Source organism: Aethalodelphis obliquidens, unplaced genomic scaffold (genome assembly GCF_003676395.1).
Source record: "Aethalodelphis obliquidens isolate GAN/ISIS:26980383/991018 unplaced genomic scaffold, ASM367639v1 scaffold23, whole genome shotgun sequence".
In the NCBI taxonomy this organism is placed as follows: domain Eukaryota; kingdom Metazoa; phylum Chordata; class Mammalia; order Artiodactyla; family Delphinidae; genus Aethalodelphis; species Aethalodelphis obliquidens.
The window spans coordinates 18636739-18662555 of NW_020837967.1; the positions used below are offsets into that span (position 1 = coordinate 18636739).

Sequence of the window (25817 nt, forward strand, 5' to 3'; positions counted from 1 at the left end):
CCGGGCTAGGCTCTCCCGCCGCGCGCGCGGGCCGCCGCCGCCGCCGCACAAAAATGTCGGCGGGCGAAAAAATTAACCCCTGCGTCGCCGCCCTCCCCCTCCACTCCTCCCCCGCCCTCTTCTCCCTCCCTCCTTCCTCGGCCCCGCGCGGCGGCGGCGGCGGCGGCGCGGGCGGTGCTTCTTTTTTAAAGCGGCCCCACCAAGCCCTGGCTCGGCCCCTCTCCAGGCTGCGCTGCAGAGCGCCGACCGTGCACGGCTCCCGGCGCGCCCAGGCGGCCCGCGAGGGGATCCGCACGGCCGCCCTGGGCCTGCGGACGAATATTCCCCTTTAAGCCTGGTGTCTCGCCCCCCCTCCCCGAGCCAGGCGCTTACCGGTTCGCTTTGCGCCCTCCGCCTCCTCCCGCGAACGGGACTCCGCCGCTCCCACAATGCACCGGGCGCCGCCGGGCTCCCTTAAGCGTCGCCTGAATAAAAAGGCCGCTCCCGGCGGCGGCGCGGAGGGCGGGAGGGCCCCGGGCCGCGCCTGGGCGCCGCGGGGTCTCGGCCTGGCTCGGCGGGCCCCTGCCGGGAACGGGGCCGCCGTGCGCCGCGCGCGAGGGTCCTTTAAGGGCCGGCTCCCTCCCTTTAAGAGGCGGCGGGCCGCGGCCAGAGCGGCTCGGTAGCTGCGTGCGGCCCGGCAAGGGGGCGGAGGCGATGTGCAGGCCCGAGCGCGGCAATGATTGGTCTCGGGGGAGGGGTGGGGGGTTGCAAGCCAGAGGAGAGGTGGCATCCGTTGCATGATGCAAAAAGGATTGATTTCAAAAGTTGCGAGTTGCATTGGCAGCAGCCTTTGGCGCCCGGGCCACCTCCTTTTCCTTGATCCGCTGGAAGGGCCGGGAATGTCCCAAAACCTGGCCGGGCTCAACCGCGCTGCACTCTGCGGGACGCTGTACCTGCTCCCCCAAGCGCCCCAAGCGCTGCCGTTGTTCCTACTGGCAGACAATGAGCGTGGAAACAATTTGAAAATCGAATCGGAGCAGAGGAAAGGCCCCCTCTGCTGCGATGAAGGACTTCGAAACACAGACGGCGCGTTTCGTTAATAACGAGTCTCCCTCTATTGTTCAGCCTGGCTCGGGAGTTAATATGAGCCTTAGTGAACGTGCACACGTCCTGCAAAGTTTCTTGAACGTTTCATGTGCTTGGTAGGAAGTCAAAGCTTAAGGTTCCTCAGTTACATTGTTTTCTCTCCACGGGTTCAAGTAAACATGGCAGTCTAATACTGTTTGTGTTTGAATGGACGCCCATAGGAGCGATTCAGCTTCTGAGATTACTTTTTTCAGGTTTTCAACTTTCTAAGGCACTGCTGAATAAAATAAAGCAAAATGCTTTCCTATGGCGTCTTTTAGGGCTCCCCTTAAAACCGAGAAGTGAGAGAGGGGATGCCGATCAAAGTTTTCTAGAGTGGTTCGACGTTTTCTAAATGTATTTTGGGGCAGGAGCGTTTTTTAACCGAAAGGTGCTGGAGGTTCTGTTGTCAGGTTTGTAGGCTACGCAGATGCCCTTTTCATTCTTAAAATTTCTGCTTGGCAGTTCCCCAGGGTTTTGATCTAGGTGAGGATGCAATCGTGATGCAGTCTAGAATGCAGTCCAGGCTGATGCAGGCTCCTCTCTGTCTTTTCTCTGCAGCCCTACAGGAAGTTAGGAAAGAGCATAGTAGCCTAGATTCTTTGATGTGTTGGACTTTTGTCAGAGTGGCATAACCCACTGGTTGACAAAGCTAGATTTGCCTCCGAATCGCCTGGGGAAACGCAGGTACAGGCAATCCCCAGGCAACACTCCAGACCTTCGGGATCAGGGAAGGAGGATACAGATATCTTAACTCCCCTCATCTCCTCCCTTTTAAAATCGATTTTGTGAGTTGTTTGGGGCATTTTGGTATGTTGTGTGTATTTTTTAGCAAACAAATGTCACAACTAGAAAAAAAGATTTTGGGGATTGGGGGAAGGTGACAACAGAGGTGAGTAGGGCCCTCTGTGAGGATGCATGTTTCATGCCGAGGAGTTTGCTGTTTATGCCGTAGTCAGCAGAGTTTGTCAGATTTGGGTTTTACAAGTTTAGCTTGTAAAAGAAGGCTGTACCGCATTTGGGAGGATGCCCTCTCCCAGAAGGGAGAGTGGGGCCACATCTCTAATGAGGAGGGAATTGTACTAGTCAAGCATGGGGTCGAGGGTATCCGAACTGAAGTTGCAGGAATACAGACAAAGGAAGGAATTTCAGGTGATTTCGCGTATGGTTGGCGGAAGAGGCGGAAGATGGCACCCAGATTTCTAGTTTGGGGGGAACCGGGTGAGTAGTGAGGCTACTAGTTGAAACAGGAACTTACTAGCAAGCAAACAGGTTTGGGGGTTAGTTCAGCTTTGGAAATGTTAAATTTCAGGCACCCGCCAGATGCTCTAGGCAGAAGGCAATTGGTAAAACTAGGTCTGGCCCTTGGAGTAGGGGTGGACTCTGAGTCTGAGATGCAAATGTGGGCACCATCAGCATATAAATGGAGTTTGAAGCCCCGGAAAGGGGTGAAATTAACCAGGAGTGAGAGCAGAGGAAGAAAAAGAAAGAGACCTTGGACAGAGCCCTGCGGAGTTTCAAAACTGAATGTCTGGGCCAGCAAGAGGCTGATCCCTGCTTTGTGTGGGAGGCGAGCGTCCTCAGAACCCACTCCTTCCTCCCCCAGGCCCTGGGGTTGGAGCTCTCCGGCAGCTCCAGGACAGCTTGAGTCAGATTCTCCCGAGCGGAGTTTGTAGACTCTGGTCTAAGCCACGATGCCCTGAGTAGCCTGGAGCCAGGCTACAGTGTTGGGGACAGATACTCCACCAGCGCTCTCATCCTTCCCTTCCTTTGCCCTAAACACAAGCCTCTCTCTCTGTGCTTCCCCCCATCAGCTTTTTTTCTTTCTGTGAGTCTTCCCCAGGCGGCTCATCAGAGCCCCATCCTGTTGTGAACCATCTCCCCTGAGTTCTCAGGTCCTACTGGCTCCAACTGAAAGATGGTTCTCCTGGGTTGCATTACCTGGTGGAGGCTTGTTAAAAATACGCATTTGCCAGCCCCACTCCAAAGATTACATTGATCAGGTGTCATGGGTGGAATTGTGACAAAGATGATTTGCTTGGCCAAACTTCAGTCTGGCTCCTGAATCTTCTCCTAGACCCATCTGGGCACTTCCTTGTAAAATCCAGTTTTAGCAAATCTGATCACCCTCAGTATCTGATCAGGGTCCTCAGCCTCCACCATCCCCCAGGTAAACATCTGATCACCCTGGCCTGCCTGCAGCAAGTGCTTCTAGAGCCGTGCTGTCCAATAAATACGGTAACACTCCGTGGTGCATTTTGAGTGCCTGGAATGTCCCAGCTGAGATGTGCTCTCTGTAAAAAATGCACTGGATTTTGAATACTTAAAGTGAAAAAATGTAAAATATCTTTGTGATTTTTCTATTGATTCATCTTGCAATAGAATATTTTGGATATGTTGCGTTACATAAAATATATCATTTAATCTCTTTACTTTTTTTTTTTAATGTGGCCACCTGACCATTTAAAATGACATAGGTTGCTCACAGCCTATTTCTACTGGACAGCTCGGCTCTCTATGATGCCCCAGTCCCCAGAGCCACAGACACAGGCATTCAAGTACTTACATGAGTGTTCCACAGACGCTTCAAATCGAGCATGTTCCAGACCAAAGCAGTTCTTTTCCTTCCAACCCTGCCCCCCCCTCGCCCGCCCATCAGCTCCCCCTCTATTTGCCATCTTGGTGGATGGACCGGTATCTGCTGCACTGCACATGCTAGAACCCTGGTAGTCATCCCCAGCTCCTCCCTTTCCATTTCCAGTCTTCACTGTTACCTGTCAGTTCTACCGCCTTGATATTGTTCACATCCAAACCCTCCACTCCCCTCCCACAGTCCCTGTCTCTGTTCATGTCTCATCTCTCCCCTCAACTATTGTGGAAGTCTCCTAATTTACGGGCTTTCTGCTGTGATTTTCACCGGTCTCTGTTCAGTCCAAAGTGATTAATGCTGCGGGAATGATATTGATCCAAGGCAACCCTGATCATGTTCTTTCTTTCCCTGCTCAAAACCTTTAGGCGGTTTCAATGCCTCTGGCTCCATTTCTCAAAGTATGGTACTCACTCATGGGTGTACGTGATTTTAGGGTGTACAGGGAAGAACATTTTATAGTTACATACACATCTTAACACACACTGGAAAGATATAACTAACATATAAAACCTGTGATTCTGTGGGCATTATTATTTAGGACAAAAAGTGAGTCAACTTAAAGTTGTTTTTTTTTAGAATATTTGCTTTAATTAATTAATTTATTTATTTTTAAGGATAATTCCCAAGGCTTATTTATTTATTTGGGCTGCACCCGGTCTTAGTTGCGGCACGCAGGATCTTTTTTAAGTTGAGGCATGTGGACTCTTATTACTTGCGGCATGCATGCGGGATCTAGTTCCCCAAGCAGGGATCCAACTGGGCCCCCTGCATTGGGAGCATGGAGTCTTTCCCACTGGACCACTAGGGAAGTCCCTAAAGAACGTTTTAAAGAAAAAATAGCACGGTCTAAAGTAATGGCATTGGCCAAGTAAATGCATTTCAGATACATTTCAGACTCAATTTGGTTTAAAAAAAAAAAACAAAAAACTTCACGATCCAGCTTCTACTTTTCCTCTCTCATATGATCTCTAGAAGGTACCCTCTTCCTGTACTTCAGCCATGCAACCATGCTGGATGCTTACAGATCTCCAGGCTCACCTTCTCTTTCTACATTTAGCCTCTCGGCAGGCACTCGTCCTTTGCTTGTACCACCTTTTCTCCCCTTCTGGCAAATAAGAACTAACCCTATAAAATTCCCCTCCAAGAGTCTTATCTCTGAAGAGTTGTCTGGCTGCTCCAGGGAGAACTCCATCTCTGGTAGACAGCAGAGTGGTCCCCAGAGATATTCACATCCTAATCACCTGTGACTGTGTTACCTTACCTGGCAAAACGGACTTTGCAGATGTGGTTAAGGATTTTTTTTTTTTTTTTTTGGCCGTGCCACACAGCATGCGGGACCTTACTTCCCTGACCAGGGATCGAACACAAGACCCCTGCAGTGGAAGTGCAGAGTCTTAACCACTGGACCACCAGGCAAGTCCCATTAAGGATTTGTTTTGTTTTGTTTTTTACAGTATGCGGGCCTCTCACTGTTGCGGCCTCTCCCGTTGCGGAGCGTAGGCTCAGCGGCCATGGCTCACGGGCCCAGCCGCCCTGCGGCATGTGGGATCTTCCCGGACCGGGGCACGAACCCGCGTCCCCTGCATCGGCAGGCGGACTCTCAACCACCGCGCCACCAGGGAAGCCCAAGGATTTGATTTTTTTTTTTTTTTTTTTTTTTTTCTGCTGTACGCGGGCCTCTAACCGCCACGGCCTCTCCCGCCGAGGAGCACAGGCTCCGGACGCGCAGGCTCAGCGGCCATGGCTCACGGGACCAGCCGCTCCGCGGCATGTGGGATCTTCCCGGACCGGGGCATGAACCCGCGTCCCCCGCATCGGCAGGGGGACTCTCAACCACTGCGCCACCAGGGAAGCCCCCAAGGATTTTTTTTTTGATGAGATTTTCCTGGGTTATCTGGATGGACCAATGTAACACCAGGATCCTTATACAGGAAAAAAGGGAGGCAAGAGAGCCTGAAGAGTTGTGACAAAGGAAGCAGAGGTCGCAGTGATACGGGGCCACAAACCAAGCAACGTGAGCAGCTTCCAGAAGCTGGAAAAGGCGAGGAAATGGATTCTCCCCTGAGTGCCCTGAGGGAACCAGCTGCGCCTTCCTACTTTGGTCCTTATCGTAGAACTCATCCCCCTGATTTGCAATGATTCCATGTACCTAATCTCTCCTCCACCCCCCCCCCCCCCCCCCCCCCGCTCCCCCCTCCCACTAAAAGCCACGAGCTCCTGGGGAGACTGAATACCTTTGCCTCCCAGTGCCTCGGGCATTCTCTGGCCTGTAGTAGGAGTGACAGGAGAGAGTTACTCTGGAATTGGGGGACGAAAATTCTAAGAAGGTAGGAGGAGTCAACATTGTCACGTGCTACAGAAAATCGACATAAGGGCCAAAAATAAATCATTGGATTTAGTGGCCTTGGGGTACTTGAGTGCAGGTGGAAGACGGGGTGTAGGGGTCCGAGGAGTGAGTGTGGGTCGGCAAGTGCAGATAATGAGTATAGACTCTTTTAAGAGGCTTTTAAGAGTCTATACTATGCCTCTTTTAAGAAGCATGCTGTAGAAGGCGCAGAAGAAGAGAGACATTTACTTGAGGGGGAGAAGGGGGTGGTTTTTTAGAACCTGAGAAGCTTTGAACAGATGCATAAAGCAAAGCAAAGGAGACTAAAGATGTAGGAATGAGGAGGGGTAGCTGGTAGAACAAGGTCCCGGAAGGAGGGGAGAGGCGAGGCATTCTGGCAGCTGGATGGAGACAGGAGAGGAAGCAGGTACGGATGCTCCGGTAGCTAAGTTTAGTGGGTGGATTGTACAGGGTTTGTTCTGCTTTCCTCATGGGCTGTCAGTTCCACGCAGGCAAGGACCATGGCTGTGGGTTCAACACAGTGACAACAGTTAACACTTCAAACCGCTTGCTGTGTGCACGCCAGGCAGGCTTCCGAGGGCGCGGCATAGACAAATTCACTTAATCCTCATAACAACCGGATGAAGTAGATACCATTATTATCCATTTACAGGTGAGGAAATAGAGGCACAGAGACGGTGGGTAACTTGTCCAAAGTCACAGTGGCAGAAAGTGGAGGGCTTGGATTTGAACCGGGGCCATCTGTCTCCCAAGTCCACACTCAAAGATGCAGGCACTCACTAAGTAGTTGTCAAGTGACTGAGAACGCACTTGACATGCTCCGCCCGCAAATCGCAAATCGCAGGATGGTTTACCCTCCTGCAGCTACCTTCCCCCTCCCCCAAGTGGGGTGTTGTCCAACTGCACTGTCCTCTCACACAAATGAGGGCTGACCAGAAGGGTCACAGTCTGCTGGACCAGGGTTGAGGTCACACAGATGCCTGAGATACTATCCCTTACGCTCCACCTCGAGGCAGGGACTCCAAATGTTCGGTTCCATTAGGATGACACCTTCTGGACACCTTGCTCTCCCCTCTCCCTCCTTCTCAGCCCAGGCCAGACTAGGATCCACTACGCCATCCGTTGCTCCCCAGCAGGGTACAGGAGTGTTCCTTCCACATCGCCCATCACCCCCTGCAGGCCTGGCTTTGCAGCCCTAGAACTGTCTGCTAGCAGGGCTTAAGGCCTGGGGGCGAGTGTCAGAACCCCAATGAAAGGTAGGTTTCTGTGGGGGGCGAAGGGGGGCAGAAATTCAGATCCAGAAGCAGGAGTCCCAGAGGTAATAAATTCAGAGGCTGGAAAGGAAAGATGGGGCCTTGGCAGCTCTCATGAGAAAGCAAAGTAGCGTCTGTGCCTGGAACCACTCACTGTCGACCCCCTCACAGGCAGCATCGTCCTGGTGGGCAGGTTCTAGAACGGAACAAGATCCCTAAGGCAGATTTTAGCTGCATCCTGATCTTTTGGGGGCATTCTCTGTTTTCCCCTAGGCCTCTATCTAGGCTTATTCTTTTTTTTTTTGTGCGCGAGTTTGTGGGCTTTCTCTAGTTGTGGTGATCGTGAGCTACTCTTTGTTGCCGTGCGCAAGCTTCTCATTGCAGTGGCTTCTTTTGTTGCAGAGCATGGGCTCTAAGCGCGCGGGCTTCAGTAGTTGTGTCACACAGGCTCAGTAGTTGTGGCGCACGGGCTCTAGAGCGCAGGCTCAGTAGTTGTGGCGCACGGGCTTAGTTGCTCCGCGGCACGTGGGATCTTCCCGGACCAGGGCTCAAACCTGGGACCCCTGAATTGGCAGGTGGGTTCTTAACCCGTGTCCTACCAAGGAAGTCCCTAGTAACTACACATCTTTCTAGATCAATCTAACTCTCTCAAGGGCTAAGGCTGCAGATCCCTGTCTATATAAGAGAAACTGGCTCTTTTTTCACACTATGAAATTTTCCAGTGATCCAAATCCCAGTAAAAATGGTAACAGCTTAAAGGCCAATCAATTTTTTTTTTCTTGAGTGACATAAACACGCTTTCTCCCTGTTTTTAAATGTCATTCCTCTCATTTCACCATTCTTTTTTTTTTAACATTTATTTGGCTGTGAAGGATCTTTGTTGCTGCATGCAGGATCTCTTTTTTTTTTTTAGTTGTGGCACATGGGATCTTTATTACCTCATGCGCGATCTTTTTTTCTTTTTAGTTGCAGCGTGGCATCTTTAGTTGTGGCATGCAGGATCTAGTTCCCTGACCAGGGATCAAACCCAGCCCCCTGCATTGGGAGCGTGGAGCCCTAGCCACTGGACACCAGGGAAGTCCCTCATTCCATCCTTCTCGCCTGAAAAGTCAGGTGAACAATAAGCCTTATCTTTGAGCAGCTATTAGTTTGCAGGCGCTGTGCTCAGTGTTGGGACTCTGTGAACAGGTCAAGATCCCAATCAATGAAAGAGAATTGCTGTAATACCAAGTGCTAAGTCAAGGTCTCAGCGATTTCTTTTTTCTTTTTTTTTTTTTTTTTGGAGAGGAAGGGCAGGGGGAGATCTATGAACCTTCTGAAATTACGTGCAAAATTGTACCTACTTGTGCATTTCTGGGAAGAGAGTTCCTAGCTTTTATCAGCTCCCCGGAGGGGTCTGTGACCCTCCCCAAACTGAGTAATATGGTGGCAAGTGCTGGGGGAGAACAGAATCTGAATTGAGAGGAGCAATTGGAAATATAGGGAGTGCATTATTATTCCATTAGTTCATTAATGCTACAGTCATTACAATAATCATTTATTTTCTTCAGTGGTCTTTTACAATCTTTGGTAAAAACCATAGCTTTTTTGGCAAGAAAAAAAGGTCACAAGAAATTCGAGTCATGGTGTTTGAAGTGAATCGGTTATTTCAAAAGGAAGGAAGCTCGTTGGAGTAGACCCCATAGTTAAGAAGTCCCCTGCAGGCCCCCTGGAGGGTCTCCCCTCTCCCCACCAAGCCTGGGGCTCCCCCTGAGACCCACTTCCTGCAGCACCCCGCATGCATGGCTCTGAGTGTGATCGGCCGAGGAGGGTACTCTCCACTGAAATACAATTAACAATATGATGCTCTCCGAAATTCTGGCTCTGCACCACCCAAAATTTAGCCACGTTCCACAAGATCCCACCATGCTGCGGTGTTGTCCCTGGTGAATCCCATTTTTCTTAAGCACAAAAGTGATTAATTTGGTGCTATAAAGTGAAGATTTCATTGTTTGCACCCCGAGAGTAGCAAAGGCCACAAAATTAATTAAGTTTTCCCTTTGTCTCTGATACATGAGCGATAATACGGAGGGAAGTAAAACCAGTTTATTTTCTTTAACTGCATTTTCACATTCCCTCTCTCTTCCTGTCTCCACTGATTAAAATGAGTGAGGTTTTGCACATAATTTCCAAAAATTCATAGATTACTGCCCCCCCCCCCCCCGCTCCCCCTAAATCCTGAGACCTTGAGAGCCATCCACACCTGATTCATTTTCCAGTTTTTCCCTCCACCATTCCATTCCCTCTTCCATTAAGGAAAGCTGCTCTTGCCTTCTAGCCAGAGATCCTATCCCAGCCGTTTCCAGCTTCCTGCCCTTCAGGGCTTGGTTCTGCAATATAATAAATGAAGGGTCTTGGTTACTTGGTTCGGGTGCATTTCTTCCCGCTTTTCTGAATTACATGTAATTGGCTCTCCCCTGCCCCCTAGTGTCTAAGTCATATTGTAATGAACGATGAGTGTTAGAAGCCCAATTCTCCCTAGTATTTGGTGGGGGAGGAGAAAAGAGAGGAAGAATGAGGAAGGGGAGAAGCAGAGAACACAGGTAGAGATGACATGTCTGTGCAGATATAAGATTCAGACTTCCTGTCTATTTCCTGCTCTCACAATTGGTTAAACAAAAATTGGCTCCAGAACCAAGCCCTAAGTGGACTAGAGTTCACTGTTCTGCCAGCAGAGGAGCAGCTATTTATTCACATTCTTTGTTCCCCATACTTAATCCTTGGCTGACTTCGCCCTTTGCTCCCAAATACACCATCTCCCTTAATTATCTCCTCTGCTGTGAGGCTGCTTGGGAAGAGAATTACAGATTGAGTTCATCCTACCCGAGGGTTCCTGTCCTTGTCTGGCACTCGCTCTGTGTTGCAACGTGTGAGGCTTGCGCTGGACACGGCTCAGAGGTGGACCCGGCCTCGGGGCCTCCAGACACGAAACTAGACATACAGGATACAAGTGAGGAATAATAAATAAATAACGGCAGAGGCAGAAATCGGTTTTAGTTTAAGTTTCTCAGGGCGCCCACATCTGGAATGCAGGGACCATGTCTGGTTTTGGATGTGGTTCAGGTTTGGCCCTCCTTGGCTTGAATTTCTCTGAGCTGAGCCAGTCTACCTGGCTGCGGTGGTACTGTTTTCTTCAAAGAGAGTGAGCAGACATGTTTCCATTTCCATGCTCGGTGACCGGGTCCAAACAACACGTGGGTGGTTGTACTGGATGAGCCTTAAGATCCTTTTCTACCTGGAGGTTCTGTGATTCATGTAAAATGGGTGTGCACCCCTGACAATTTGTTGGTGGTGATTTCCTCTGCTGGGTCTGGCTTCCTGTTGATTCTACTTTACCGAATATTGCCAAATCCATTCATTATTTTCCTCCACCGGTTCTTCCTAAGTTCATATTTCAGTTGCCTGAATGACTTGCAATGGCCTCTGCTATGGACTGAATGTTTGTAACCCCCTAAAATTCATATGGTGCAGCCCTAACCCTCAATGTGATGGTATCGGGAGATGGGGACTTTGGGAGGTAATTAGGTTTAGATTCGGTCATGTGTGTGGGGCCCCTATGATGGGATTAGTCCCCTTATAAGAAGAGAAAGAGACCAGAGCCTTCCCCCTCTGTGATGTGAAGATACAGCAAGAAGGTGGCCATCTACAAGTAGGAAGAGGGTTCTCCCCAGATGCTGAATCTGCCAGTACTGTGATCTTGGACTTCCCAGCATCCAGAACTGAGAGAAATAGATATTCGTAGTTTAAGCCACCCAGTCTATTGTATTTTGTTATAGCGTCCCAAACTAAGACAGTCCCCAAACTGATGTCTCTGCTTCCACACTGTGGTCCCAACCCTCATACACATTAAAATGCATGTTAAAATGCATAGATTTAATAAATTAATGCTTTCACACACATACTCACACACAAAAAAATCAACACTTATCAAAGAAATTATAAGAGTTTCTCTTTATGTCCTCAGAACAAGAAGGTGCTCTTAAATAAGTTGCAAAAAGCATCAAGTAAAAAGAAAAAAAAGTGATAAATTTGGCTATATTGAAATTAAAACTTATGTGGAATAAAAAAGATACTTACACCAAGAGGCAAGCCACAGACTGGGAGTAGATATTTGTAACTCATAATAAACAAAGGAACACTTTCTAAAGTATGTAAAGAACTCCTATGAATCAACAAGAAAAAACAAACCAATAGAAAAAGTGATAAAGATATGAACAGGGAATTCAGAAAAGGGGACATTTGTGTTGCTAATAAATACGTGAAAAGATGTTCAACCTAACCAGAAATCAGGCGAATGCCAGTGAAGGGCTTCCCTGGTGGTCCCGTGGTTAAGAATTCGCCTTCCAATTCAAGGGACATGGGTTCAATCCCTGTGGGGAACTAAGATCCCACATGCTATGGGGCAACTAAGCCCACGCACCACAACTACTGAGCTCAGGCACCTCGACTAGAGAGAGCCCACGTGCCACAAACTACAGGGCCCACGCTCCCTGGAACCCGTGCGCCACAACTAGAGAGAAAACACCTGTGCGCCACAACTAGAGAGAAGCCCAGGCTCTGCAACGAAGAGACTGCGCGCCGCAACGAAAAATCCTGAGCGCCAAAACTAAGACACGACGCAGCCAAAAAAATAAAATAAATAAATATTTTTAAAAAACTGCGTGCGTAGCTTGGTTTCACTTAAAAAAAAAAGGAATGCAAATGAAAATGTGACATCATTTTATATCCACCAGGTTGGCAAAAATTAAAAGTCCAGTGAGACCAAATGTTGTCAGGAATGTGGGGAAATTGGGGTTGTCTTATGCTAATGGCAGGAATAGAAATTAGTAAAGCCATTTTGGGGATGGATTGAATGCTCTCTAGTAAAGATGGATATATCCTCTGATTCTTATTAATTCCTCTCCTAGGGGGATGTATGTACAAAGAAAGAGTCATATATCAGGATATTTGTAATAGCTGCAAGTTGGAAATAATTTAAATTTCCATCAAAAAGGAGGTGGGATAATAAAGGTTGCACAGTCCTATAATGGAACGCTATTATAGCAGTTACAATGATAGAACAAGTCAATGTATCCAGTTGAAGGACCATGAAAACATAATGTTAAGGGAATTAGTGTTTGATGGGTATGGAGTTTTAATTCAGGAAGAGGAAAAAGTTCCAGAGATGGATGGGTTGGTGATATTTGCACAACAAAATGAATGTAGTTACTGCCATTGAACTGTATGCTTAAAATGGTAAATTTTAAGTTATATCTATTTTACCACAATTTAAGGGGAAAAAAACCCCCATAATGAACAGAATTAGGCGCACCATGAAATGCATTGTATGATATGCTCATGACATTTAAAAATATTAAAGAATCATAACTAACTAAATAAAGCATTAAACATATTGAATATGTATATATATGATCAATTCATAAAGATGTGAAGGATAGGCTTACCTGCTGGGAGGGAGAGGAGGAAAGTCTGAGGTCGTAGCTGTGGTAGAACTCTATCTGTGACATTTTATTAAAAACAAAAAATCTAAGAAAACTCATTAAATGTTAAAACAAAATAGGTGTTACACCCATCTCGACATTGTTCCGTCTGAAGACAGGGGGCGGTCTCTCCATCTGTGATCGGGCTTTTATGTGTCACGTGCTCTCTGGCCTTGCATCTGTTCAGGACCAGCTCTTAGCCTTATATTTCTGGAGGTCCTTTTATGTCTCAGGCACATTGCTAGGCGCTGGGAACTCCATGATGAACAGCACAGGCATGGGTGCTACTCTTAGCATTTTCCTCCCAGGGATGTTCTTGCACAACGGTTTTCCAAGAGAGGCCCCTGGATTAGCAGTATCAGCCTCGCCTCGGAACTTACTGGAAATGCAACTTTGGGGGCACCACCCCAGACCTGTTAACTCAGGTGCTATGGGGGTGGGGCCCCATATGGGGTGCGGCCCCATATGGGGTGCTTTCACGAGCCCTCCAGGCGATGCTGGTGCACGCTCAAATTTGGAAATCATTGCTCTTATATAAAGAAGAGAATGCTATCTCCTTTGTACACCCCATCTGAGGTGGAGGTGGGCAGGGGGTGTCCCAAAGTGTTCCAGAGGTGAAGAAAATGCCCTTTCATCACGGTTGCATACACCACCCCGGTTCTGGTGCCCGCTGCCCTGGGGCGCTTGGGACTCCCTCCCCTGTCCCCTCCCCACGCTCAGCCTTGGGGCTTGCCTGGTTTCCTAGTCAGACTCAGCCTCCACGGACCCTCCCTCGAAGCTGCTCACACCAGGTCCTCTGTCTACGTACGTCCAAACTCCTGGGGCTGACCGAGTTCAAGTCATTTTCCCAGAAGTACTACAGCGCCCAAGGGCAAGTTGGAAGCAGTTGGATACCTTGGTACCGGAGTGTCTGTGCTCCACGGGCCCACGGACACTCCATCCCAGCTCCTGCCTGGTCAAGATATCCGACTCCTCTCCTTAGTTTCACATTTAAGACCCTCAGTGACTTGACCCCATGTGCCTTTCTCTCTCTCCCTCCTGAAAGAAGACTCTGGAAAAAACAGCACTTTTCCTTTCTCATAGAAGATATTCACACTTTCCTGTCTCAGAGGCTTATATTTTCTTTTATTTTATTTGGATTTCTTCTGTCTGGAGTAGACTCTTTCCATAAATGACAACTCCACTCTCCCCACTTCAACCCCCATACGTACTTACCATTTCAGAGCAGCCTCAAATGCCATTTCCTCCCTCTCTAGCTGAAGGCGATTGCTTCTTCCTTTGTGCTCTCCTAGTCCAAGGCTTTATCGGCTTCTGTAACCTGCCATTTCTCTCTCCCATTTCATTTTGTATTCCAGTGTTTTGTGTATTTGTCTTATTAAATCATGAACTTAACTTATTGTCTTATTCAGACATCTGAGTCGAGACAATTCCTTTAAGGATGCTGAGCACACTTTCAAGCTCAGGTGATATCAATAAGGGTATTGTTCCAAAGTGTCTAAGACGTGGTCTTCTGTCCTCAAATTACTGGAGGACTAGAGGGGGAGACAGGTACCTTGTTTATGCAAGGCGACAGAGTTCAGGACAGGGTGATGTGTTTGCCTGGAGGAGAGAGACACTGATTCTGCCTGTGAAGGCGTTGGAAGCGGGATGGGTTGACGGAGAAGTTCTGCCTGGAAGCTGTCAGAGTGAGGAGATCTCATTACAAGAAAGTGTAAGACGATGGGAGGCTGAAACAGGGCAAAGATGTCCTCTCCATTTTCGAGGAGAAGAGACAGAAAGGCATAGATGGCAAAGAAGAGGGGTAAGTACAGTTCACAGAAACCAAGGGAAGAGTATGTTTCTGTAGGAATGGAGTTAGAATCAGGACCAAAAGTTAAGTAGAGAGATGCCTTTGATACAAGGTCATCCTTACTGCCAGACTTTTTCTGCGGTACACGGGCCTTTCACTGCTGTGGCCTCTCCCGTTGCAGAGCACAGGCTCCGGACGCGCAGGTTCAGCGGCCATGGCTCACGGGCCCAGCCACTCCGCGGCATGTGGGATCCTCGCGGACTGGGGCACGAACCCGCGTCCGCTGCATCGGCAGGCGGACTCTCAACCACTGCGCCACCAGGGAAGCCCTACTACCGGACTTTGCAGGAACTACAGGAGGGACCTAACCTGAGAACAAAGGTAATTGCCTTGCAGGATCTCCCGTGGAAACTGAAGGCAACTCTTTGAATTTAAGGTTTGGTTTCTATTTGAACTTCCTTATTTGCAGGATTTAGAGTGGTGTTTTTTCAATCTACGGACTGTAGGTATATTTAAGATATACATTTTTCCCTTTAGAAAGAGTCTATAGTAATTAGGTTGAGAAGCGCTGAATTACAATTTTCCTCCCAGTGTGTTTTGCGCAGTCTCAGTCTGGCCAGTAGGAGGCAGCATAACCTCATGCTCTGAGTCAGGATCCTTGTTGCTGGAGTCGGCTCTGGCCCAGGGAAGGAGGCTTCCCTCCGTTCTGTGCTTCCGTTTCCTTCTTTACCTCCTGAAAAAGGTAGGAATTAACTAATAGCCAAACATTTTCAAAACGTTAAATGATCTGGGGGTGCCGGGTAGAAATCACAGCTGAATATAGTCCCAATCCCTCTCTGACTTGGCCCTGAAATCTGAAAAGCTCAAAGCTTGTCACAAGGGAGTCTTGTTCCTATTTCTGCAAACGGAAACTCTGGTATGTAAATTCACAAAAGACAAGGATGTCCAGTATGTAGATGTAAGTAAACTAAAATAAACATCACAGCAAACTTCCACCTGTAGGTATGAAAAAGTGGAAAAGCAAGGGTTTTTCTGGCCGTTTCCATTTCCATTTTGTTACTTTAATGCTCTAAAATTGTTTAAAACAATTATATTACTTTTGAATATATTAAAGCAGTCATTTGTCTATTGCAAACACTGTATATTACTATCTGAAAGAGCTGAAATATTAGGTCTGATGTATTATATTTGCAAGTCCCTCCACTTCCCAGAGGCAGCAAAGCATAGTGGAGACGCATACCAGCCCCTCCCTCCAGCTGTGTGACCTCAGAGAGGTGGTCCAACCTCTCTGATCTTCCCAGCACCTATGAAATTGGACAGGTCATAATAGTACCAACTGGGTAAGCTTGTTGGTGAACATGAAACAAGAGCCTGGCACATAGTGGACATTCAGTAGATATTTCAGGAAATTATTAGTGGCTGGATATTTGGTCCCTAATCTAGAATATGACGTGAGGCATTCGATTGGGTACCTTCCAGATATCAGGTTCTATGGGATATGGTGAAATGATAAAATGTATTTTCATTTTGGTTTTGTTAAAACCACCCTCACGTTAAACACCTACAGAAAAGTTACTCTGCTGATGTTTTTTTTTTTTTTTTTGCGGTACGCGGGCCTCTCACTGTTATGGCCTCTCCCATTGCGGAGCACAGGCTCCGGACACGCAGGCTCAGCGGCCATGGCTCACGGGCCCAGCCGCTCCGCGGCATGTGGGATCCTCCCAGACCGGGGCACGAACCCGCGTTCCCTGCATCGGCAGGCGGACTCTCAACCACTGCGCCACCAGGGAAGCCCTACTCTGCTGGTCTTGACCATGTTAAAGCGGTCAGGATCACGCGCTACATCCTCAAAAGGCCTCAACTGCTTTTTCTGTCCCCATAAATGAATTTCTTTGGGAGGTGAACTTCTGGGCTGAGCACTGCAGCTACTGTCATTCACTAAACAGGATTCCAAGCCACTCATGGGAATTAATGGACATGATTATGTTTGGGGGACCTGTGAAGGAGAATCAGTATATAACTAGAACAAGAGCCATGTGAAAAATGGTTGTGTGGTCATATGTGTTTGGAAACCCTGCATACTACAGTCTCCTCCTAGAGACTCATCATGGGCTGCCATGGATTAAAAGCTCCAAGCAGCTCTGTCCAATAGAAATGGCATATGAGCCGCAGGTGCAACTTAAAATTTTCTAGCAGCCACGTGAAAAAAGGAACAGATGAAATCGATTTTAATAATATATTTTATTGAACCCCATTTACCCAAAATAGTACCATTTCAACCTGTAACCAATATTTTAAAAGAATTTAAATTATCTCAGTCTTTGATAGACGACATGTATTTTAACACCTAGCGCACTTCTCAGTTGGGATTAGTCACGTCTCAGTTGGGATTAGTCACGTCTCAAGTGCTCTGGGACCACACGGAGCTAGCAGTTACGTTATAGTATGACTCAGGCTCAGAGAATCCGTGCTTGGAGGGAACCCCAATAGAACCTGAAAAGGCCCCAAGAAGTTACAGGGAAAATAATGGAAAAGAATAGAAGGCGCATTTAGGTTACCTTAAAAGCCAAGATCTTAGAAGAGAGACTGTCCAGAAAAGTCTTAAATGACAACAACTTAAGTTAGGGTTAAAAACTGACCAATCTCAGCATTTTTCTTAAAACCCCAGGCGGATATGGGCAGAGGCACCTACGGTCCAGATGAGGAGGTGGTATGGTCTTGTGTTTACTGACCGCTCTGAATTCTCCTTTAATCTTGTGTTCCTCTGCTTCTGGGTGTCTATAGGTGGAGGCTGGACGGTGTTGCGTGATTTTTTAAACATCTTCAAATCACGTACGTTAGCAGCAGCCCCTTCTCAAACTCTTCAGCAAGAGGCAATTTTTGTTCCCCGTCTCATCCCACTTTTGTGCTCCCAACCTTTTCACTGTGTCTGCGAGCTTCACTCCCCATCCTGACTCCCCCGACTTCGTCTCATCTTTGGGCCAGCTCTCTTTCCCCAGACAGAAGAAGCCACAGACTTGAAATATTTGGTCCCCTCCTGACCTGTTGTGAAATACTTCCTCTCACGTGCCTCTTAAAAAAAAAAAATGTTTTATGATCCCGCGTATTCATCCACATGGTTCTTTATCAGTGCCGCATAATTGTACCATGAACCGCAGCCATAAGTTAAAGACCTTCTCTAAACTCTCAGTGATTGCCCTGGACCGTAGTGTAGGAGGGAAGATGGCAGAAGTTTAATCAGAGACTAGGAGTCTTTCAGGAGAACATCCAGCCTACCTCAGGACTCATCCAAAGGCTGCTTGCTTTTCCCTCCCAAGCTTTTCGCTTGATCCAAGGTCTGTTAACAATTTGAAAGTCAAATCCCCCTCTCGGGTTACGGAATGGGTATCTCCTTTTGTCGTGAAAGGGGGTGTGTAATTATTCCGTCCAGGTTCAGACACCTGATCCCAGCTGGTAGATCCCCCAAGGACACTCCTTCAGCACTAAGCTCCCAAGTTACCTTCTCAAGTGGGCAGTGCCACGAAACCAAAGCGGCCATCCGATTGCCCCTCCTGGAAGGCAGCAAACATCTGCTGGGCTCCAAGGACCGTGTTTTATGTAAACACACCCAGCTCACTCCATCATCTGGAGACGTGTGTGGAGAGACAGGCAGTTGAGCTGGGACCACATGCTTTCGATAATCTTTTGGCAAAGTGAGTGTTTCCCGAAGCCAGGATTTGTCATTATCCTTTCTCTTTCTTAGCTGTGAGAAAAATAGATACATTTTTTGTTGGTTGCACTTTTTGAAAGTCACTTGTCTGTTTTTTGGTGCCCGAAATGACTTCCAAGGCTATGAATGTCGATTTTGGTTACTTTCCCTCCCGTGGTTGAGGTTGCTTTCCTTCTACAGCGGGAGAGGAAAGATGGGCAGGAAAGATGACCTAAAATGACCAAGACAGATTGTAGTTTAGGGCAGAGGGCCCATTCCCCTGTCTGGGCCTGTCTACACCTCCAGCCTGGGCGCCTGCAACTTCCTGCTGCTTCACCCGTATCCTCCCAGCTAACGTTTGCTCTCAGGAGCTGATGAAGGTGATTTATACCTTAGCTTTAGGGTTTTTTTTTTGTTGTTGTTGTTATAATACATATATCATAAAATCCACTCCTTTTAAGTGGTTTGTTAGTATATTCCAACAGTGTACAACTATTACCGCTAATTCCAGAACATTTTCATCATCCCTAAAAGAAACTCTGTGTTGAACAGTCATTCCCCTCACCCCCAGCACCAAGCTACCTTCTGTCTCTAGAGATAGGCCTCTTCTGGACATTTCCTATAAAAGGAATCCTACAGTATGCGAGTTTTGTGTCTGGCTTCTTTCACTTAGAAGAACGTTTTCAAGGTTCGTCTATGGTGCAGCATGAATCAGTACTTCATTCCTTTTTATGGCTGAAGAATATTCTGTGTTCCTCACTTGGTTTATCCACTCATCCGTTGATGGACATTTGTGTTGTTTCCACCTTGCGGCTAATACGAATAATACTGTCGTGAACATTCCTGTACAGGTTTTTGTGTGGATATAAATGTTTTCATTCCTCTCGGTTATATCCTTTGGAGTGGAATTGCTGGGTCGTGTGGGAACTATGGTTAACTTTTTGAGGGACTGCCCACTGTTCTCCAAGTTGGCTGCGCCGTTTCACACTCCACCAGCAATATCCGAGGGAGCCACTTGTCCACATCCGCAGCAATGCTGGTCACCGTCTGCCTTTATGCTCGTGGTCATAAGTGTGGATGTGAAGTCCTATCTCATTGTGGTTTTTTTTTTTTTTTTTCCGTACGCGGGCCTCTCACTGTTGTGGCCTCTCCCGTTGCGGAGCACAGGCTCCGGACGCGCAGGCCCAGCGGCCATGGCTCACGGGCCCAGCCGCTCCGCGGCATGTGGGATCCTCCCGGACCGGGGCACGAACCCGTGTCCCCTGCATCGGCAGGTGGACTCTCAACCACCACGCCACCAGGGAAGCCCTCTCATTGTGGTTTTGATTTGCATTCCCCTGATGACTAATGACGTTGAGCATCTTCTCATGTGTTTATTGGCCATTTGTCTGTCTTTGGAGAAATGTCTCTTCAACTCCTCTGCCCATTTTTCAATTGGGTTGTCTTTTCATTGTTGAGCTATAAGAGTTCTTTATGTATCCTGGATACTAGACCCTTACCAGGCATAAGAGTTGCAAATATTTTCTCCCATTTTGTGGATCATCGTTTTACTTTCTGGATAGCTTCCTTGAGAGCAAAAAAAATTTAATCTTCATGAAACCTGATGTATCTATTTTTTATTTGGTGCCTGTGTTTAGGATATTTTTATGCTACATCACCTCTTTGAGTGTACTTTTGTTTTAAATTTTAACTTTAGTTATAGAATGACAGTCTTTGCCTTTGGTTAAAATAACGTAAGCCTAAGGGTCAAGTAGGCAAGAATTTTGAGGGGCAGGGAGATCACTCAAACTACCTGCGTGTTAGAAAGGTAACTCAGTGTGTGTGTGTGTGTGTGTGGTGCACAGAACGGCATTGCTTGAGGGCCTGACAAATGACACAGGACTGAAGTGAAAGTTGACTTACAGACTAGGATTGAAACTGAGCGTGAAAACACCACTTCTCACACGTGTGTGGTTCACCCCAATTCCAGTTCTTCTCAGGCCGAGCTGGAGATGATGCCTCAGGGTCTCCTGCCCCCCCGCCATTTATCATGTTATCCTTCTGCCTGTAATACTCACATCACCATCTTCATCCTCCCAGACCCGTCTCAAACGCAGCCCCTACAGAGGGGCACTGGAGCCTGGACCCTCGGTCAGACTGTGTTTGCACTTTTTATTTGCACACTTACCAGACTCTGTTTTGCCCGCTCCTGTGCCCACACCCTCCTTGAGAATCTCCAGTTGGAGGGGGCTGGGGTCTTTTTCCCCTCCGCATTTGGGGGGGTATTGGGCCTTGAACACTGGGTTCTCGGTTAGCACTTGTGGCCTTGACCTGAACAACCTCTGCTGACTGGTTCTCAGAGCCACTTTATCTAACATAAACTTTTGTCGGGTATGCCTTTCATCTTCATAGTCTTCTAGTTATTATTATTTTTCTTTTTTGGCTGTGCCATGGCACTCGGGATCTCAGTTCCCTGACCTGGGATGGAACCTGTAGCCCCTGCAGTGGAAGCACGGAGTCCTAACCACTGGACCACCAGGGAAGTTCCTCTTCTAGTTGTTTTAAAAACATGCACACAGAAAACCCTTTTAAGATGCATGGCAAGAGTTTCAGATCATACACCACTTAGACCCATTAAAGAATTAATACAAAAATTAAAGTTCAATATCAGGTGGGCTTCCCTGGTGGCGCAGTGGTTAAGAATCCACCTGCCAATGCAGGGGACATGGGTTCGAGTCCTGGTCTGGGAAGATCCCACATGCCGCGGAGCAACTAAGCCCGTGCGCCGCAGCTACTGAAGCCCACGTGCTGCAACTACTGAAGCCCGCGCGCCTAGAGCCCGTGCTCCACAACAAGAGAAGCCACTGCAATGAGAAGCCTGTGCACCACAACGAAGAGGAGCCCCCACTTGCCGCAACTAGAGGAAGCCTGTGCACAGCAACGAAGACCCAACGCAGGCAAAAAAAAAAAAAAAAGATCAGTATCAGGTGAGTTCTTACTCCCTGTGTGTCTGCCTGTCTGTCTCTCCCTCTATATATGTATTTTAATCAAAGTAAAATTCATATAATGTAAATTACCCACTTTACAGTGAACAATTCTGTGTCATTTAGTACATTCTCAATGTTGTGCAAACGCCACCTCTACCTAATTTCAAAACATTTCCATCACTCCTCAAAGAAACCCCACTCCCAATCACTCCCCATTCCCTCCTCCACCAGCCCCTGGAAACCACCTGTCTGTGGGCCCTTTCGGTGGATTCCCCGATTCTGGACATTTCCTATAGATAGAATCATGCAATCAATGACCTTTTGTTTTTGTTTTTGTTTTTTTTGCGGTACGCGGGCCTCTCACTGTTGTGGCCTCTCCCGTTGCGGAGCACAGGCTCCAGACGCGCAGGCTCAGCGGCCATGGCTCATGGGTCCAGCTGCTCCGCGGCATGTGGGATCCTCCCGGACCGGGGCACGAACCCTCATCCCCTGCATCGGCAGGCGGACTCTCAACCACTGCGCCACCAGGGAAGCTCCCTAGCATAGTATTTTGAGGTTCACCCATGTTGCAGGTTGCCTCAGTACTTCATGCCTTTTCGTACCTGAGTAATATTCCATTGTGTTGCCCTCCTAATTTTTTAAAACAAAGTTCAGATTAATTACCTATATCCATAAACGAGTAGACCAGCAGTCTCTCCCAGCCCCTCCCAGTGTTATGTGACCACAGCCTGATGGGCGGAATATTACACTAACAGGATTGGACCTCTTCATCACTGTGGTCAAAGCTGACTAATTAATCAGATAATGTAAGCATTCCGATTTAATTCCACTCAAATAACATCATGAAATTGGGGCACTAGGAAGGATTAGTGGCAGAAGAAAATAAATATGAGTGAAGCTTCTGAACAGACTTGATTCCGGCTGGAGGCATGTCCCACCCTGCTGGTCCACCAACCTGTCACCATCATCAAACTCACAGCCTGCATGCTCTTCCAGTGGGGAAAACACTCCCTGCCCTAGAGCTATTCGGACTCTGAAAAGCTATGATTCTGTAGGTCCTTACGTTGTTTCTGCCCCAAAGGGCTCACATTTCTTGATATTGGAATGTTTAGGGAGAAGAATTGGGAAGAATCAGGGGGACCATGAGCTCAGGAGCACCCCCGGAGGCAATGAGGACAGGGTTTGAATTCCGTGGAACTCTCGCGGCTAAAGCAGGAGATGGTCACAAGAGCAAGCTTGTGGATGAACCACAGGGCACAGAGACCTGGGGCACAGGATGTGGGTTCTAACTATGGCTGCAAACGTTGAGCTTCCTTTCGGTCTCTCCTTGCTTCAGTGTCTTTCATTCTTCTGCTCGGGGATAGTGGGAGAAATCAGGGAGAAGAAACCAACGGGGCCCCACTATGAAAGTTAAGGAGCAGAATATACTTTGTTTTTCCAACAGTTTCAGTGGCGGCTACATGAATGAGCTGGAGAGGGAAGAACAGTGAGATTACAGCACTGCACAAGGTAACTGAATCGAGTCATTTGGAGATTGGATCAGAGAAGGAAAAGCATTCATCTCTCAAAGCTGCAGTGTATTCAACTGAAAAATGGGAATGCTAATCAGAAAGCACTGCTCTCTGTAAGTTGCCAGTAGAAAATGTCAGCACGGCTGCACTTATTGGAGGAACCATTGAAGGGTATCAGGAGGTCCCCCCCGCCAAATATGCCACTTTGGCATAAGGATTATTTTGAGCTGAAGGCAACTGAGAATCAACAGATGCAGGAAGAATTCTCTGGCCTCCCCTTATCTACCTACAGCTGGGCATAAATTTCCCTTGGTGACAAGAGTCCCTCTCTCCTGTACCCGGAGGAGGAGAACGACTCATATCACCAGAGAAAGAGAATCAGCACCGAGATGAGTCTGCATAAACAGACTTTACTGAAATAACCCTTATCTTCCATTAGCTCTTCCATGTACATCCTAGTCACTTCCCCACAATTTATTGTGCCTCGAAGCCCAAACCCCCTTTCCTTTGTTAAAATGATATATAAGCCCCCGAGTCTGATCACCTCTTTGAGTTTTAGTTCTTCTCTTTTTAATAATTATTTATTTCAGCTTCACTTGGTCTTAGTTGCGGCAGGCAGACTTCTTAGCTGCAGCAAGCAGGCAGCATCTAGTTCCCTGACCAGGGATCGAACCCGGGCCCCCTGCATGGGGACTGCAGAGAAGTCCCGAGTTTTAGTTCTTTTCTATAAATCCCCATGCATGTAAAATATTATTAAAAATTGTATGCCTTTCCTCCAATTATTTTGTCTTTTGTTAGTGTAATTTGCAGGCCCCCAGTGACAGAGTTTAAGAGGATAGAGGAAAGGTTTTTCCTCCCTGACACCATGTGTCCTGCAAGATGGGCAGATGACCCAGAGGAGTGCCGCGGTTTTGCCGTTAGAGGTGAGGGGACTCCTCGCAATTTGATTCAATGCCTTGGCATCGTGGGATTCTGCCACGGCTATTTTTGTGGTGACCGTCCACCAGGATTGCTTGGTAAATACCTGTTGACCAACTGGCTGACGGCATGCTAATGGCAATTCGCAGAGAACGGCTGTCTTCTGATGAGTTTTAGTCCCAGACCCAGACTAGAAAAGCGATAGAAGCAGCCAGATGTTAAGGTGAGACTTGGGAGAATAGACGAAAAACTGCTTTACTGAGAAGAGTCAGAGGCACGAAGTGATACTGAGTTTCTTGTTTTCCATGAGGAGAAAGGACTTAACACAAGTCTTTGGCTGATTTGAGAGGAACTGATCACCCAGTCATTCAGAAAGGGCGTTCTGTCATCTGAACAACATTCCAAGGCAGGAATTTTGTTTAGAGAATTGAGAGTACAAAGTCTTTGACTGTAATCCCAGGAGACACATTGGTGAAATTTAGTTCCCTAGAATAAGTGGTACTAAGCCTTCAAAGGAAGACAATACATGACACATCTTAAAAAGTATTTGGGGATTGATATGGGAGCCTGTGATTTAATTTTCCAGAGGCACAGCCCCAAGCAGGACAAGAAACAAATGCTTTTACGTCTAGAACAAGAAATAACGTGGTTACAAAAGATGCTAGTCTGAGATGGCTAATAAGCCACGACCATGCAATATGCCAGGACAATGAAATGAAATACACAGCAGTGAAATACCAAGTGAAATACTGGGCCGGATTGGGGAGTGGACAGAGGAATGTTGCACGTGGCAGAGAGATGATGGAATGATCCTTCCACCTTTGAGAGCAGAGCAAGGTTATATGATTATGAAGAACCCGGGCAGTAAACCTGCAAACACAGGTTGAAGGAGCCCTTGAACACAGGACTCCTGAAACTGACCAGCTCAGGTGTGCAGACTGCAGGGAACTCCTTCCACGACGAGGTGGTACCTGTGGGACTGATGGACGATTCAGTTTGCCCAGCATCAGAATAAAAGAGGTGGGTAGGGGAAGCACATCGAGGTAGCTCCCACAGTGGAGACCAGAGAGCAGAGAAAAAGGGAAAAAGATCACTGGGTTCTGAGTCCAGACATGAAAGGAAAACTTAGGTCAACTAAAACAAAGGAGAGAACAGGGGAAACAAAAAATGCAGTATGGCCTGGCATTGTGGTCAAAAGCGAGAAACGACGGTGGAAACCAGTCCTTCTTATTCTCCATGGGCAAAAAGAATAAGCCAGGCCAAGGGCAGATAAAGGAATCCGAGGCTGACTGCCAAAGACCGGAGGTAAAAGACGCAAGCAAGAAGAGTTCAGAAGTTCAGGAAAATAAAAGAGGATTATCATTCAAGGGTTCTGTGAACCAGAGAAAAGGTGAAATGACAGGAAGCTCTGGGAGTGGCTGGGGGGGTGGGGACAGAGGGAGTGGGGGAGGGGAGAGGAGCAGTCACTTGGGTGAACTCCACCGTGTGTGGATGGGAGTCTAAGTGCACTGATGCAGGCGGGCCGGCTTTCTTCTCGCAGAGCACCTAATGGACCAAGTAAACCCCCCCCCCGAAAGACAGGACTAGATCTGATGGTGGAGGACTGATTCTGGGCTGGCTCCGTTTTTACATTCTTGGAGAGAAAATTCCTACTGCCTTGGCATTTCAATCTTTTAAAAAAGTTTAAGTTTTTCTATTTCGTTGTTTTAATTTAGTTATTTATTTTTGGCTGCATTGGGTCTTTGTTGCTGCATGCGGGCTTTCTCTAGTTGCGGCAAGCAGGGGCTACTCTTCGTTGAGGTGCGTGGGCTTCTCATTACAGTGGCTTCTCTTGTTGCAGAGCATGGGCTCAAGGCGCACGGGCTCAGTAGTTGTGGCACTCGGGCTCAGTAGTTGTGGCTCGCGGGCTCACTAGTTGTGGCACTCGGGCGCAGTAGTTGTGGCACGTGGGCTCAGTAGTTGTGGCCTTCAGGCTCAGTAGTTGTGGCTCACGGGCTCTAGAGCGCAGGCTCAGTAGTTGTGGCGCACGGGCTTAGTTGCTCTGTGGCATGTGGGATCTTCCTGGACCAGGG

The 25817-nt window shown here is 47.8% G+C and overlaps 1 protein-coding gene and 1 long non-coding RNA gene across 3 annotated transcripts in view; one reads left to right on the top strand and one right to left on the bottom strand.

Annotated features, from left to right (window-relative positions):
• The window catches only part of SEPHS1 (selenophosphate synthetase 1), a 30372-nt gene extending 29728 nt beyond the window's left edge, over positions 1-644 (bottom strand). The window contains exon 1 of the mRNA XM_027121895.1: positions 373-644. The gene's annotated coding sequence lies outside the window, so the exon portion shown is untranslated. The remainder of the gene's footprint in view (positions 1-372) is intronic.
• A 14259-nt stretch (positions 645-14903) lies between these two features.
• The window catches only part of LOC113628356 (uncharacterized), a 54373-nt gene continuing 43459 nt past the window's right edge, over positions 14904-25817 (top strand). For both annotated transcript variants that reach the window (XR_003436016.1, XR_003436017.1), the window contains exon 1: positions 14904-15043. This is a non-coding gene — a long non-coding RNA (uncharacterized LOC113628356). The remainder of the gene's footprint in view (positions 15044-25817) is intronic.